The following is a 15,744-nucleotide window of genomic DNA, read 5'->3' as shown; positions in this document are numbered from 1 at the left end:
GAGGGGCATCTCTGAGAAACCTGAAAGCAGTCTAGTGGCAACCATGTTTAAGAGAACCAGTGTTCCTCCTGGTCTGCCCTCAGCCACCAGACATTGTGGAACTAGCCCCTCTGCTGAGGTAAGGCCATGCTTCATTCTACCTCTGCCTTCCCCGGTTGTAACAAAGGTAGACTTCCCTGCCATCCTCCACCTGGATCTGTTTGAGCTTATTGGTTCTGGCTTTCCTGGACCATTCTTTATCCTATTATTTTCCCTGCCCCCACAAAACTGACTGAATACCATCTTCTGGTAGACTCCCCACACCCAGAAATTTAATCTGATAGATTACCATCATAGGATTTTCAAATTTTTTGAAATTTGTAGTTCTAATCTTGAAATTATGTAGTTCTAATCCAAGCCTACAGTCTTGTTTTAAATTGATTATCTCATCAGAATTAGAGATTTTATCATTAAATGTTAGGACTGAAATTAAGACCTAGTAACTTGTCTGAGAGCTGCAAGGCTGAACATTGCCTATTTTACTGTTTTCTGAAAATTTTTATTGAGCCCTCCCTAATTAGTTTTATCTGTAGTCTGTTGTAGGTACCTCTGAGCGTGGAACCAGAATAAAAACTCTTACATTGGAAACATTTCAGAACTATTGGGCTGTTACTGTTTTCTCTGAACACATTTTAGCAATGAGGTACCAAAGTATTCACTTCAAAAAAATTTTAGTAAAATTAGCGTCATTAATTTTAAAAATGAAATAGTCTCCCAAATTGTTTTCTTCTAGTCAATAATAGCCCTAGGGCTAGATAATAATAGAGTACAGATTATTAATAAGAAAAATATTGGATGCTTTTTGCAAATAGAAATGATAGGGCAGCATTGTGATACTCTAAAATCCACAACCTAATTAAAAGTGATACTTACATTCTCAAAAGCTAAGGGGTCACCAGGGTTATGGTGAAGAATTTAACCACTACCAAAAATATGTAAGAAGAAGGGACATCAGCTCAGCATCAGGCTAAAAGTAGTAAGGCAGGGAGGAAGAAATTGAGGAGTGAGGAAATGATCTGGAACAAGGCCGGGGACAGTGTCCTGCAACTGGACATCCTGTCACGCAGAACCCGGGCAGGAAGGCTCTGGAGCAGTCGTCTGGGTTTGGTCTGCACAGTGGAGAATTTTTGGGGGCGGGGGGCGGGGCTTGGGTAGGAAAGAATCCATTCACACAGTCAAAGTGATTCATTCATGCATGAGTGCATTCATGTAAGTCTGCATGTATTCATTCAATTATTCAACAAACAATTGAGTGCTCACAGTGGGCCAGGCTGCAGAGAGACCATTAGACTATTCTACCCTCTTCATCTCCACGGGGATGCAAGGATGAACCACAGGACAAATATATGAAATAGTGTATTGATATTATATTACAATGCATGATATGCTCAATGACATCAAGTGATATGTTCAGTGTGTTGTCCTTCAACGATAATGCCCAGTTCTATGTGTTGGGGAAGACTGCAATAATGACTATGTATTTCCACTTCCAGCCAGCATAGAATAACAGGAACTGGATTTCCACCCCAACCCCCATCCCCCACCTGAAACAACTAAAACACCTGATAAAATGTATGTAACAACAGTTTCCAAAACATTGGACAGAAGCATTGATCTCTGAGAAACAAACGAAGTGAGCCCTGTGAGTGCCCGACTTACTGTCTAGAGACAGTTTCCAGGCTGCAGCAAATGGAGGGGATGCATTACCATCCATCCTTCTTGTGCATCTGTATGCATTGCCTCAGGTAATTTGTGTATTTGATTTTCACTGAGTAAATCTGCACTTTTAGCGTGTGACAGAAGAAGCAATAAAAAGGATTCAATCTGTTAAAAATAATAGCTATATATCCAGATTTTACAGCCTACCCTATATAATTGGCCTGGATCATAAGCCAGGTGCAGAGGCATCAGGATGAAGTGACGGGTAGCCACAGAGAACTGTGTGGAATGCATACAGGGTGATAAGCTCTTACTAGAAGAAAGGGAACAGATGGTTCAAGAAGAGACTGGATGACCACTTGAAGGATGTAAAAAAGATTCATGCATCAAGTGGCAGAATCACCAACATTACCTCTAAGTTCCTTTCAACTTCAGGAATCTATGGATCAATAACCTAGGCCGTTACCAGCTCAGAGCAGTTCAACATAGATGAAAATACATCCTTATAAAAGGGAGGAGTTGTAGCAAACACAATTAGATAAGAAAAATTAATTAGGGGAATAGAATTGAAAAAGAAGTAAAATTATATTTGCACATGAAAGAGAATATACCTGAAAAACCTGAGAGAATAAATAATAATACTAATTGAAACAAAAAAATAGTGCAATGAGGCGGCAGGATAGAAATTTAATATACAGAAATCAATAGTCTTCATATGTACAGATAACGATCAATTAGAAGATATATTGGTAATGAAAACCTTATTTACAATAGAAACATAGAAAACTAAATATAGTCAATTCTCATAAATCTCATTTTTAAAATGGCAGTTCTGTTCTATAAAGTCATCTCTAAAACTAAATTAAGCAAATACTGAATTATGGCCCTTAGGGGTTAGGTTCCTGTGAGCCTCTGGTCACATCATTTCCACCAGCTGATCAATATCTAACCTTCTTTTATGTGTGTTTCTGTTTAAAGACACCTTATTTAATATGTATTATTGAATTATTAACATAGAATTTATGGCCAACAGCACTATAACTCATGCCTGAAGGAAACTAACACGTATTTTCTTTGTAAGGAACATCACAGCCTTCTTGCACTTAAGAATACTAGACAGCATTTCAACACTATTTCATTTTAAACAGTGAAATCACCAATAGTAAACACAAAAATGTGAAAAACATGGCACTAAATATGCCATGAAAAGGACACTATTTTACAGTAAGAGAGCTGAAACGAGACAGAAAGGTGACTCAGATTTTAACCAGTCTGAGCATATGCATATCTACAAAATACTTTGAGTATTGATTTTGGAGTTAGGAATAAGTTTTAGTGACTTGGTGAATCACAAATATGGAATCCATGAATAATGAGGATCAACTGTAGCTTGAATAAACTTAACAATAAACAAAAACAATATGGGGAAAACTTTAAAACACTCCTGAAAGACACAAAATTCGACTTAATAAATATCCCTTGTTTTTAGATAGAATGGCTCAACATCATGAAGATGTTAGTTCTCTCTAAGCTCATTTATTTATTTATTATAAATTTATTTATTTGTTTATTTTTGGCTGTGTTGGGTCTTTGTTGCTGTGCATGGGCTTTCTCTAGTTGCGGCAAGCGGAGACTACTCTTTGTTGTGGTACGTGAGCCTTTCATTGCGGTGGCTTCTCTTGTTGCAGAGCACGGGCTCTAGGTGTGCAGGCTTCAGCAGTTGTGGCTCACAGGCTCTAGAGCGCAGGCTCAGTAGTTGTGGCGCATGGGCTTAGTTGTTCTGCAGCATGTGTGATCTTCCCGGACCAGGGCTCGAACCCGTTTTCCCTGCATTGGCAGGTGGATTCTTAACCACTGAGCCACCAGGGAAGCCCCTGAGCTCATTTATTAGTGTAACACAATCCCAATAAAAATAACAGCAAATATTTTATAAGGCTTGAAAAGTTGATAATAAAGTTCATATGGAAAAATAAATATGTGAGAGTAACTATAAAATAACTGAAAAAGAAAAGCCATGAGGAGGGACTTGTAAGAACACATAAAACACTATAACATCTTCACGCTTAAAATTGTTTGGTGCTAGCACAAGAAAAGACAAATAGACCAATGGGATAGAATAGAGTCTAGAAACAGACCCAAATAGAAATGGAAATTCAGTATATCATAAAGAGTTTAGTATATCATAAACTCTTAAAAATTGAGGGAGAAAAATGACCAAAAACATGGCACAAAAACAGGCAAAGGACATCAAGTATTTGCAAATATATAAACCTAAAAGTTTGAAAAGATATTTAACTTCATTCATGTTAAGAGAAATATAAATTAAAACTACATTTAGAGAACTTCCAGAAATGTGGCAATGTGAAGTGGTAATCCAAATCCCTTAACTAATCCCTTAATTAATCTTAATTTTAAGACCTGGATAAAATGTTTTTAAAAGTCAACAAGTATTTAAATTCACAAGAAAATGTTCAAAAGCATAGAGTTTAGTCTCAAAAAACTGCAACTGGAAGAGGTAAGAATTGTGAGGTGGTGACACTCTGGCCTAAGGGCACTCCCCAGTTTTCATGGCCAAGGCCACAGAAAACTACAGCCTGACTGGCTCAAGGTGCCAGAGATAAGTGTTCAAGGGTAGAAAAGAAGTGAAAATTTAAAGACAACATCTTGGCAGCAAGAAACCACAGTAAGAGTGAGTCATGAAATCTAAATATAAACTGTTTTTATTCCTGGCTGATCACTAAACTACTTAAGCATGTACAGGGGAGAACCCAGGGAGCCCTATTCAAAACCAAAATAGGCAGAAAACAGAGGCATTTCGTGAGATAGAACTGCATGGAGCAAAGTCTGTTGTGTTTGCTCCTTGTTAACTGAAATGTATTTCCAAATCATGTACAGCTTGGGCAGCAGTGATCTAGTCCTGTGGGATTATAGTGTCAGGGGACAGACTCCAAGGCTGGCAATGCAGTTGAAAAGTTAAGGAGGGAAATCACTGAAAGAGTGAGCTCTAAAATCTGCCACCAAATTATGTAGCCATAGAGGAAACACCCAAGGTGCCAGGATTGAAAAGCAGCAATGACAAACCATAAAAACAGAATTAAAATGTGAGCTGCTTCATATTACAGCAGAGAAAAGTTTGCAGTTTGAATACAGGCAAGTTAACTTCGTACTAGAATAGGAAAAAAAAAAAATCAAGCAGACAACAGACCAAAAATAAATAAACAAAAACCTTGAAGAACACAGTAGACTACAACATTGCTAGAATATACTGCCTACAGTGTCTGATTTCTGAATCAAAAAACTTAGACATGAAAAGGAATGGGAAAATGTGTTCCATTCTAATGGCTAAAAGACAGTCAATGGAAACTTTGAGTCCAGATGTTGTATTTAACAAACTTCAAAGCAACAATCATAAATATGTGCAGAGAATTAAAGGAAAATCAATGAAGAAATGTATAGGGAATCTCGATAGATACATGAAGGTATTAAAAATGCAAAAGGAAAATTCTAGAGCTGAGAAGTACAACAAAACATATTAAATGGACTGAACAGCAGGAGGAGAGATCGGAAGAATCATTGAACTTGAAGACAGATTAATAAAAATTTCCCAATTCAACAAAAAGAACAGAAAGGGGATTGGAGAAAAGTAAAGAGAACCTCAGAGACCTGTGGGATGATTTCAAAATATGTGAAATTGAAGACCTAGAAGAAAAGGAGACAGGAAAAGAGAAAGAAAAAACATATTTAGAGACAATGACTGAAAACTTCCAAAATGTGATGGAAAACATCAGTAGATCCTAGAAGCCTAAATAATCCCAAGCATGATAAATACAAAGAAAACCACTCCAGGCACGTCACAGTCAAACTGCTGAAAAATGATAGCAAGAAAATCTTGAAAGTGACCAGAGAAGAACAGTGTGTTACATTCCAGGAAATGATGACACAATATCAATGACTTCTCAACAAAAACTATGGCAACCAGAAGATATTGGGACAGGAAAGTGCAGAAAGAGGAAAATAACAAAAATATGTAACAAGGAATTGTATGTTCAGTGGAACTAACCTTCAACAATAAAGGCAAGAAAAATTCCACTTCCAGTACGTTTGAAAACGTAAACTCTTAACACAGAACCCTCTGACAGACAGCATACAAATAACAACTACCCAGAGATCCTGAAAAGTGACCAAAGACAGGCAGATTCTGATGTAGTGAGTTGCCTGTTATTATATTTTTTTAGCTTGAGGGAACCTGAGGCAGGACGTGGTCAGTACCATATGGGCAGGTTTAATCTCTGAATGAAAACATATAGTCTTTCTGTCTTGAAAAACCAGAAAACAGAGTTTGGAGAAACTATAGCTTCTGAAAAGTGCAGAGAGAATCCCAGCAAGGAGAGAGCCAGAGACAGGAAACCAAAAATATTGTGTATACAAACTCTTCCCATATTTCTGACTGACATCTTAACCACACATGCACAATCAGGTTACAGGATCACCATCCAAGGTTAAAAAATTACATGGAAATTTGAGCTGCCGCCAAAGAGGCAGAAATTTCCATTTAAGTTCAACAAAGTTAACGTCTGTTAAAACAAAAATAACTAGGCTTCTGAGGAATGTTACAGAATCCAGCATCTCTACAAGCTAATATGCACAAAGTCTGAGATACAATTTTAAGTTATTCAATATATAAACATGTGATCCAGTTTCAAGAGAAAAGGCAACAAACTAACCCTGATATGACCCAGATGTTGGATTATCAGACAAGAACTTTAAAGCAGCTGTTATAGCTATGTCCATTAAGGTAAAGAAAAACATGCTTATAATTAATGAAAAGACAGGAAATCCCAGCAGAGAAAAAGACTGTTAAAAATGGAAATTCTAGAATAAACAATTATATCTTAAGTTTAAAGAAAAAAAACCACTGACTGGACTTATGAGCAGAATAGACCAAGGAAAGAGTTAATGGAACTGAGATTGATCAAAGAAATTGTTTGGTCTGAAAAAGAGATAAAAGACTTTTTTCATGGACTTTGGGGACTTTGGAGAATATCAAAAAATCTAATATCCTTTGTAACTGGAGAGAGAGGAAGGAAAGGATATTTGGAGATACACTGGCTGAAAAATATCACAAATTTCTTGAAAGATACAAACTTATAGATTCAAGAAGTTCAGTGAACCCCAAACAGAATAAATAAGAAGAAAATTACTCCATGTGGGTAAAATGTTGAGAACCAAACATAAAGAGAAAATCTTGAAAGCTTCCAGATGAAAAACGACACATCACATAAAGGAACAATAACTAGAAATCACTGACTTCTCATCAGAAACTATAGAAGCTAGAAGGCAGTGAAACATCATTAAATTGTTGAAAGAAAACAAAACCTCTCAACCCAAAATTCTGTATCATCTGAAAATATCCTTCAAAAATGAAATAAAAATAAAAGCATTTTCAGATAAAAGTAAATGAAGAGAAGTTATTATAGAATACTTGTACTGTAAGAAATGCTAAAGGAAGTTCTTCAGTCTGAAGAGAAACGATGCAATATAGAAAATCAGATCTTAAAGATGGAATGAACAGCGTCTGAAATGGTAAGTATCTAGGAAATATTTGTTAACTATTTTTCCTCTCAGTTTCCATGGTGTACATATAGACATAATACATATGACAACTATGGCTTGAAAGGCAACTGGTAGAGTGGTAAATGGATTTACATGACTGCAAGGTTTCTACATTTTACATAGGTGTGGATACTAACTTTTTTCTTTTGGCACTTAAGTAGACTAAAGTAAAATTTAAAAAATAATATAAAAGAAATTAAAAGAAACAAGATTATCTTAACCACCTCAACTTAAATTCCAAATCCTGGCAAACTTTCTTTTCCAGCATGCGTGGTAGATTTACCAAGATAGCCCATATGCTTGGCCATAAAATAAGTCTCAATAAATTTAAAGGAATTGCAATCATACAGAGCACGTTTTTGGACCACAGTGAAATTAAGTGAGAAACCAATGGCAATAAGATATTCATTAAAATCTCAAAATATTTGGAAATTAAATACATTTCTGAATAATTGATAGAACAAAGAAAAAACTACAAGGTAAAATGGCAAATTCTAAAGTTAGTCCTTTGAAAGAAATCAACAAAAGAGATGAACCTCTAATTAGTAAGACAGAAGAGAAACAACACAAATTAACACGAAGAGGAATTATCACTAGAGACCCTATAGGCATTAAAAGCATAATGGGAGATTGGTTCAAGATGGCAGAGTAGAAGGACGTGTGCTCATTCCCTCTTGCGAGAGCACAGAATTACAACTAACTGCTGAACAATCATCGACAGGAGAACACTGGAACTGTTTTGGTGACAAAAAAGATACCCCACATCCAAAGACAAAGGAGAAACCACAGTGAGATGATAAGAGGGGCACAATCACAGTAAAATCACATCCCATAACTGCTGGGTGGGTGACTCACAAACTGGAGAACACTTAAACCACAGAAGTCCTCCCGCTGGAGTGAAGGTTCCGTGCCCCACGTCAGGCTTCCCAACCTGGGGGTCCAGCAAAGGGAGGAGGAATTCCCAGAGAAACAGACTTTGAAGACAAGCGGGATTTGATGGCAGGACTTCAACGGGACGGGGGAAACAGAGACTCCACTGTTGGAGGGCACACACAAAATAGTGTGCACATCAGGACCGATGGGGAAGGAGCAGTGACCCTACAGGAGATGGAACAAGACCTACCTGCTTGTGTTGGAGGGTCTCCTGCAGAGGCGGAGGGTGGCTCTGTTTCACTGTGAGGACAAGGACACTGGCAGCAGAAAGTCTGGGAAGTACTCCTTGCTGTGAGCCCTCCCGGATTCTGCCATTAGCCCCTCCAAAGAGCCTACAGGTTCCAGTGCTGGGTCACCTCAGGCCAAACAACCAATAGAGACGGAACTCAGCCCCACCCATCAGCAGACAAGCAGATGAAAGTTTTACTAAGCTCTGCTCACCAGAGCAACACCCAGCTCTGCCCACCACCAGTCCCTCCCATGAGGAAGCTTGCACAACCCTCTTAGATAGCATCATCCACCACAGAGCAGACAGCAGAAGCAAGAAGAACTACAGTCCGGCAGCCTGTGGAACAAAAACCACATTCACAGAAAGGTAGACAAAATGAAAAGGCCGAGGACTATGTACCAATGAAGGAACAAGATAAAACCCCAGAAAAACAACTAAATGAAGTGGAGATAGGCAACCTTCCAGAAAAAGAATTCAGAATAATGATAGTGAAGATGACCCAGGACCTCGGAAAAAGAATGGAGGCAAAGATCGAGAAGATGCAAGAAATGTTTAACAAACACCTAGAAGAATTAAAGAACAAACAGAGATGAACCATACAATAACTGGAATGAAAAATACACTAGAAGGAATCAATAGCAGAATAACTGAGGCAGAAGAACAGATAAGTGACCTGGAAGACAGAATTGGTGGAAATCTCTGCTACAGAACAGAATAAAGAAAAAAGAATGAAAAGAAACGAAGACACCCTAAGAGACCTCTGGAACAACATTAAACACACCAACATTCACATTATAGGGGTCCCAGAAGGAGAAGAGAGAGAGAAAGGACCCAAGAAAGTATTTGAAGAGCTTAGAGTCAAAAACTTCCCTAACATGGGAAAGGAAATTGCCACCCAAGTCCAGGAAGCACAGAGAGTCCCAGGCAGGATAAACCCAAGGAGAAACATGCTGAGACACATAGTAATCAAATTGACAAAGATTAAAGACAAAGAAAAGTTATTAAAAGCAACAAGGGAAAAACAACAAATAACATACAAGGGAACTCCCATGAGGTTAACAGCTGATTTCTCAGCAGAAACTCTACAAGCCAGAATGGAGTGGCATGATATAAAGTGATGAAAGGGAAGAATGCACAACCAGCATTATTCTAACCAGCAAGGATATAATTCAGATTCGATGGAGAAATCAAAAGCTTTATAGACAAGCAAAAGCTAAGAGAATTCAGCACCACCAAACCAGCTCTACAACAAATGCTAAAGGAACTTCTCTAAGTGGGAAACACAAGAGAAGACAAGGACCTACAAAAGCAAACCCAAAACAATTAAGAAAATGGTAGTAGGATATACATATTGATAATTACCTTAAATGTGAAAGGATTAAATGCTCCAAACAAACACAGGCTCGCTGAATGGATACAAAAACAAGACCTGTATATATGCTGTCTACAAGAGAGCCACTTCAGACCTAGGGACACATACAGACTGAAAGTGAGGAGATGGAAAAAGATGTTCCATGCAAATGGAAGTCAAAAGAAAGCTGGAGTACCAATACTCATATCACATAAAATAGACTTTAAAATAAAGAATGTTACAAGAGACAAAGAAGGACACTACATAATGATCAAGGGATCAATCCAAGAAGATATAACAATTATAAATATGTATGCATCCAACATAGGAGCACCTCCATACACAAGAAAAATGCTAACAGCTATAAAAGAGGAAATCGACAGTAACACAATAATAGTGGGGGACTTGGACAGATCATCCAGACAGAAAATTAATGAGGAAACACAAGCTTTAAATGACGCAATAGAGCAGATAGATTTAATTGATATTTATAGGACATTCCCCGAAAACAGCAGATTATACTTTCTTCTCAAGTGCACACAGAACATTCTCCAGGATAGATCACATCTTGGGTCACAAATCAAGTCTCGGTAAATTTTAGAAAATTGAAATCACATCAAACATCTTTTCTGACCACAACGCTGTGAGATTAGAAATAAATTACAGGGGGAAAAAAGGTAAAAAACACAAACACATGGAGGCTAAACATTACATTACTAAATAACCAAGAGATCACTGAAGAAATCAAAGAGGAAATCAAGAAATACCTGGAGACGGGTTTCCCTGGTGGCACAGTGGTTGAGAATCTGCCTGCCAATGCAGGGGACATGGGTTCATGCCCTGGTCCAGGAAGATCCCACATGCCGCGGAGCGGCTGAGCCCGTGAGCCATGGCCGCTGAGCCTGCACGTCCGGAGCCAGTGCTCTGCAACAGGAGAAGCCACAACAGTGAGAGGCCCGCGTACCACAAAAAAAAAAAGAAAAGAAAAGAAATACCTAGAGACAAATGACAATCCAAAACCTATGGGATGCAGCAAAAAACATTCTAAGAGGGAAGTTTATAGCAATACAATCCTACCTCAAGAAACAAGAAAAATCTCAAATATACCATCTAACTTTACACCTAAAGGAACTAGAGAAAGAAGAACAAAACCCAAAGTTAGTAGAAAGAAAAAATCATAAAGAGCAGAGCAGATATAAATGAAATAGAAAGAAAGAAAACAATAGCAAAGATCAATAAAATTAAAAGATGGTTCTTTGAGAAGATGAACAAAATTGATAAAACTTTAGCCAGACTCATCAAGAAAAAGAGGGAGAGGACTCAAATCAATAAAATTAGAAGTGAAAAAGGAGAAGTTACAGTGGACACCACAGAAATACAGAGCATCATAAGAGACTACTACAAGCAATTCTAGGCCAATAAAATGGACAACCTGCAAGGAAAGGACAAATTCTTAGAAAGGTATAACCTTCTAAGACTGAACCAGGAAGAAATAGAAAATGTGAACAGACCAATCACAAGTAATGAAATTGCAACTGTGATTAAAAATCTTTCAACAAACAGAAGTCTTGGACCAGATGGCTTCACAGGTGAATTCTATCAAACATTTAGAGAAGAGCTAACACCCATCCTTCTCAAACTCATCCAAAAAACTGCAGAGGAAGGAACACCCCCAAATTCATTGTATGAAGCCAACATCACCCTGATACCAAAACCAGACAAAGATGCTACAAGAAAAGAGTATTACAAACCAATATCACTGATGAATATAGATGCAAAATTCCTCAACAAAATACTAACAAACAGAATCCAACAACACATTAAAAAGATCATACACCATGATCAGGTAGGATTTATCCCAGGGATGCAAGAATTCTTCAATATACAGAAATCAATCAGTGTGATACACCATATTAACAAATTGAAGAATAAAAACCATATGATCATCTCAATAGATGCAGAAAAAGCTTTTGACAAAATTCAATACCCATTTATGGTAAGAAAAACTCTCCAGAAAGTGGGCATAGAGGGAACCTACCTCAACATAATAAAGGCCATGTATGACAAACCCACAGCAAACATTCTCAATGGTGAAAAACTGAAAGCATTTCCTCTAAGATCTGGAGCAAGGCAAGGATGTCCACTGTCACTGCTATTATTCAACATAGTTTTGGAAGTCCTAGCCATGGCAATCAGAGAACAAAAAGAAAAAAAAAGAATACAAATTGGAAAAGAAGAAGTAAAATTGTCACTGTTTGCAGATGACATGATACTGTACATAGATTATCCTAAAGATGCCACCAGAAAACTACTAGAGCTAATCAATGAATTTGGTAACATTGCAGGATACAAAATTAATGCACAGAAATCTCTTGCATTCCTATCCACTAACAACGAAAGATCAGAAAGAGAAATTAAGGAAACAATCCCATTCACCATTGGAACAAAAAGAACAAAATACCTAGGAATAAACCTAACTAAGGAGACAAACGACCTGTACTCAGAAAACTATAAGACACTGATGAAATAAATCAAAGATGACACAAAGAGATGGAGAGATATACCATGTTCTTGGATTGGAAGTCTCAATATTGTGAAAATGACTCTACTACCCAAAGCAATCCACAGATTCAATGCATGCCTATCAAATTACCAATGGCATTTTTTACAGAAGTAGAACAAAAAATCCTAAAATTTGTATGGAGACACAAAAAACCCCCATTTTTTTTTTTTTTTTTTTTATGGTTAGTGACTTTTGGTCCTGTCTAAGAAAATTTTGCCTACCCCCAAATCATGAAAATATTCTGGTTTTTTGTTTCTATGCATTTTGGTTGCAGCTTTTATATTTAGGCCTATCTATGATCCATCTCAAATTAAATTTCCTGTGTGGAGTGAGATAGGAGTTGAGATTTGGTTGTATTCATACATATCCTAGTTGTTTCACCACCATTTCTTAAAAATGAATTTCCTTTCCCCACTGAATTGCCTTGGCACCTTTATCAAAATTCAATTGACCATATATACATGGGGTTTTACTGGAGTTTCTATTTTGTTCCACTAGCCTGTTCTCAGGCCAGTACCACACTGTTTTAACTACTGTAGCTTTACATTCTTGAGATCAAGTGGCATAAATCCTACAACTTTGTTCTTTTTTTTCAAGATGATTTTATCTAATCTAGATCCTTTGCATTTCCATAAAATTTTAGAATCCAATTTCTTTAAATAAAAAGAAGCCTATTGGGGTTTTGATTGGGACCGCATGAAATATATAGAGTAATTTTGTGGGAAATCTTTAAATGATTGAGATTTCATAAACATATACCATGACATGATATATATTTACTTTATTTAGGTGTTCTTTAATTTTTCTTAGCAACATTTTACAAGTCTTGCACATAGCCTTAGATTTATTCTTAAGTAATTGTGCCTATGATGCTACTGTAAATGGTATTTTTAAAATTTCATTTTCTGTTGTTTGTTGCTAGAATATATAGAAGTACAATTGAGTTTGTATATTAACTTTGTATTCTGCAATCTTATTAAATTCACTTATTAGTTCTAATATTTTTATAGATTAAATAGGTTTTTCTACATACACAATCATGCTTTCTTTGAGTAATGACAGTTATGTTCTCATCTTCATGCCACTTGTTTCTTTTTTTTTTTTCTGTATTGTACTGGCTAGGACTTTCAGTACGGAGGTGAATAGAATGGCTGAAATAGAACATTCTTGCCTTGTTCCTGATCTCTGTCTTCAAATTAAGCATGATGTTAACTGTAAGCTGTTCTAAGATGACTTTTATCAACTTGAGGAAGTTCCTTTCTAGTCCTAATTTGCTGAGAGTTGAGAGTTTTTTCTGGTTATTCGTTTTTTGTCGGTTTGTTTTTTTTTTAACATGAATGAGTGTTGAGTTTTGTGACAGAGACCATCTGGCCCGAAAGCCTAGAATATTTACTATCCAGCCCCTTAAGAAAACATTTCTGACCCCTTCTCTAGAGAAAAATATAAAAGACACCCTGGTTCATGGCACATTTATCAATTTGGATCTAATCAAGAGACAGAAACCACACAATAATTTAAACAGGATAAGGTTAATATAAAGACCGTTTGGGCTTCCCTAGTGGCACAGCGGTTGAGAGTCCACCTGCCGATGCAGGGGACACGGGTTCGTGCCCCGGTCCAGGAAGATCCCACATACCGCGGAGCGGTTGGGCCCGTGAGCCATGGCCGCTGAGCCTGCGCGTCCGGAGCCTGTGCTCCGCAACGGGAGAAGCCACAACAGTGAGAGGCCCGCGTACCGAAAAAAAAAAAAAAAAGACCATTAACCCTGGGCTGAAAGGGAGTAACCAAGGAAGGACAAACTTGGAATGGGACCCCCCCCCCACCGCCAAGGCTAGTATTTAGACTTTTTTGGATCTGGCATAATTGCAGCCCAGTAGATGGCAGAGAAGTTCACTGGTTTGCACAGGCCTGAGCTGATCTGCAGTTGCTGGGCCAGCAAGAAGCAACTCACAGAATGCAGGTGGGGTGAAGCCACAACCAGTGGCTGTGGCCACACCAGTGTGCAAAGAAATCAGGGGCACCAGTGTAAGATGGAGATCTGGAGCTGTGGTGTTGTGTCAGAACGGTTATGGCACCAAAAGTCCCAGGAGACAAATCTGGGGGTGGGGCATAGGGAAGCAGATGGAGTTGCAGCACCAGTGCAGGCAGGATGGGCTGCAGCATTCGGTGTCCATGCTGAGAGAGCTGCAGGAAGGCGACCACCAGCTCGGGCTGAGGCTGAGACATCATCAAAGGACTGTGTGTTCTAGGCATATGGGGGGCGGGGGGAAAGCACCACTGGTCATTCTCACATCCTCATTGTTGACCGATGGTGCAGCCGCCAGAAGCAGAAGAGTCCCTTCCTGCTTCCTCTACTGAGAAAGCTTAACATCTTGTACCCCGTACAAAACAAATGCTTAAAGTAATACCGGGGAGTAGGTAATACTGGGGAGCTAAAAGGTAATGACTCGATAACTGACATAGTATGGTTGAAGAACGGGGTATGCTGGGCAATCAAGTATTTGACCCACCTAGTATTCTATTAGAGCATCTTGGAATAAAAGTGAAAACTAGGTGCTTTTTTTTTTTTAACAGATGAAGAACCCGAGTCCCACATTAAATTAATTGCTCAAATTTAAGAAATTTTAAGTAAAATTCTAGACTTTATGTCAAAATAAATCCAATTGTATTACAGAGTTAATATTAAGAATAAAAACATGTAAAACCATCAAAAAAAAAAGAGTAGACATCATATGTGTAGTGGAATTTTGCTTCTAGGCCTTCAACGAATTGAATGAATCTCAGTGGGAAATGTTTGCAAGTCTGTAGAATAAATATTATCATAGCTCAAATAAAAAGGCAGACCAATTGGGGAAAATATTTTCATCAAATAAACCGGAGAGAATCTCTCCCAGTATTGCACAAAACCTCATGAAAATTGAAAGGAAAAACATCTTTTTTTTTTTTTTTTTTGCGGTACGTGGGCCTCTCACTGCTGTGGCCTCTCCCGTTGCGGAGCACAGGCTCCAGACGCTCAGGCTCAGCGGCCATGGCTCATGGGCCCAGCCGCTCCGTGGCATGTGGGATCTTCCCGGACAGGGGCACGAACCCGTGTTCCCTGCATCGGCAAGCGGACTCTCAACCACTGAGCCACCAGGGAAGCCCAAAAAACATCACCTTTAATGTAAAGTTGGACATGAACAGATGATTCACCAAGAGGAAACAGAAGTAACAGACATGAGAAAATGTTCAATTTTACTACCTCTTATTGAAATGCAACTTAAAACTATGGTGGGGTACAGTTTAGCATGAAATGTGAAAAATAAAATAGAATGCTGGTGAAAAAAACGGTGGAACTGGCAAATCTTTGATGGCAAT

Source organism: Phocoena phocoena, chromosome 14 (genome assembly GCF_963924675.1).
Source record: "Phocoena phocoena chromosome 14, mPhoPho1.1, whole genome shotgun sequence".
NCBI lineage: Eukaryota > Metazoa > Chordata > Mammalia > Artiodactyla > Phocoenidae > Phocoena > Phocoena phocoena.
Note: the sequence above shows the minus strand (reverse complement) of the source record.